This window comes from Mustela lutreola, chromosome 4 (genome assembly GCF_030435805.1).
Source record: "Mustela lutreola isolate mMusLut2 chromosome 4, mMusLut2.pri, whole genome shotgun sequence".
Taxonomy (NCBI): domain Eukaryota; kingdom Metazoa; phylum Chordata; class Mammalia; order Carnivora; family Mustelidae; genus Mustela; species Mustela lutreola.
The window spans coordinates 68,693,421-68,695,559 of record NC_081293.1 but is presented as its reverse complement, the minus strand read 5'-3'; the positions used below and the strand labels follow the sequence as shown (position 1 = coordinate 68,695,559).

At 36.5% G+C, this 2,139-nt stretch overlaps 1 non-coding gene across 1 annotated transcript; it reads right to left on the bottom strand.

The window, feature by feature from the left end:
- Nucleotides 1-430: 430 nt before the first annotated feature.
- On the bottom strand, nucleotides 431-533 carry LOC131831002 (U6 spliceosomal RNA). Its single transcript, XR_009353523.1, has one exon. It is a non-coding gene; the product is annotated as a U6 spliceosomal RNA (small nuclear RNA).
- Between the last annotated feature and the right edge of the window lie 1,606 nt (nucleotides 534-2,139).

Genomic DNA, 2,139 nt, shown 5'->3' with positions numbered 1-2,139 from the left:
GATGGGGATTGCATTCAATCTGTAGATTGCTTTGGGTAATATAGACATTTTAACAATATTTGTTCTTCTAATCCATGAGCATAGAATGTCTTTCCATTTCTTCATGGTATCTTCAGTTTCTTTCATCAGTGTCTTACAGTTTTCAGAGTACAAGTCTTTCACCTCTTTGGTCAGGTTTATTCCTACGTATCTTATTGTTCTTGATGCAGTTGTGAATTGGAGTGATTCCTTATCTCTTTTTACTGCTTCATTACTGATGCATAGAAATGCAATGGATTTCTATACAATGATTTTGTATCCTGCAACTTGACTGAATTCATATATCAGTTCTAGCAATTTTTGGGTGGAGTCTATCAGGTTTTCTATATAAATATCATGTCATCTGCAAATAATGAATGTTTTACTTCTTCCTTACTGATTTGAATGCCTTTTATTTACAGAAAAATTCATGAATTTACATATCATCCTTGCTAAGGGGACATGTTACCTCTGTATTTTTCCAATTTTAATATATGTACTGCCAAAGTGAGCACTATTTTCATGTGATTTTGGTAACTAGTGTCTTTCAAGGAATTTATCAATTTTATATAAAAAAGTTTTCAAATGTACTGATATAATGTTTTTCATATTATTCTCTTACCTTTTTAATATTGGTATATTTTCTAGTGTTGTCACCTTGTTCATTCCTGATATTGGTTAAGTTTGTTTTCTCTATTTTCCTGATCAAAGTGCCTAGAGATTTATCAGTTTTATGTATCTTCTCAAACACCCAGCATTTAGTTTCACTAATTTTCTCTATTATTTTCCTGTCATATTTAACCGTTTGCACTTTGATCTTCATTATTTCTACTTATCTTGCCCTCAATTTTCTCATCCTTTTCTAGTTCCTTAGAGGAGGAATCTAGTATCATTGATTTGAGACCCTTCTTTTCTAGAATTAACATTTAGCACTAACATTTGCCCCCCAAAATCACTCTAGCAGCATCACACACGTTTTGAAATGCCACATTTTCATTTTCACTAAGTTCAAATATGTTTTTAACTCAATCTTGGAATTTTTTCGGTGAACAATGAGTTATCTGGAATTGTCTTATTTAAATTTCCAAATTTGGGAGCTTTGCCAGAGGTTTTTCTGTTACTGGTTTCTAATTCAGTTCTACTATTTAATGGAAGGATACTTTCTATGGTCTTAAATCTTTTCCATTTTATGGAAGCCAGTTTAAGGACACAGAATATGATCTATCTTGATAAATGTTCTATGTGTACTTGGAATACAGTAATAATAAGGGTTTTAATGTGATTGATAATTCTATCATCTGTGTCAGGTCTGTGTCAGCTTTGATCAACTAACTTTCTCTTTTTATGGTTTTACTCTCCACCTTCCTAGCAGCTGAGTAATTTTTAATAGGACACCAGGCACTGGGAATTTACCTTATTCATTGCTGAATATTTTTGAAAGATAGTCACAGTCTTTGTTTTAGACGTAATTACATTAGTCTGCCTTTGGAGTCTTACTTCTAAGACTTATAGGCAAGGCTGGACTTGTTTCCTGTCTAGGGCTAATCAGTCCCCTTTCCCAAGGCAAGACCCTTCTTTACACTCTAACCAAGAGGTTTTCCAGACTAAGTGTTGGGAATAGGCCCTATTCGAAGTCCTGCATCTCTGGGGGTTTATATCTTTATTCCTTTTTGGTGGTTCTTTCCCCCACCTTGAGTGTTCATCAATACTTACCTAAACACTTGAGGGGGTTTCTGAAGATATCTGGAAGTCTATATACTGCTTTCTCCCCTCAGTTACTTAGCTGTTCAAACTCTGGTTTCCTTGTCCCCTGCCACCACCACCCCCCTGGGCTCCTGGTTCCCATTTCTCCACCCAAGGAGTTTACCTGGATTTGCCTGGGTCCCTCCTCCCATTGCCTGGGCCTGGAAACACTCATTTGTCCCTGAAGCCGCTGGAAGTGATAAAGCTCACCTCATTTGCATATCTCAGCTCTCCAGAAACACCGTGGCCTGTTACCTGGTAGATAGTGTCTTGGGAAACATCTGTTCATTGGCCTTGCACAGTTTTTCACCAACCCAGTAAATTCAGCCCCTGATATTGTGTGTTGTCCAAAAGGGGGAAGTCATACATCTTATGTCA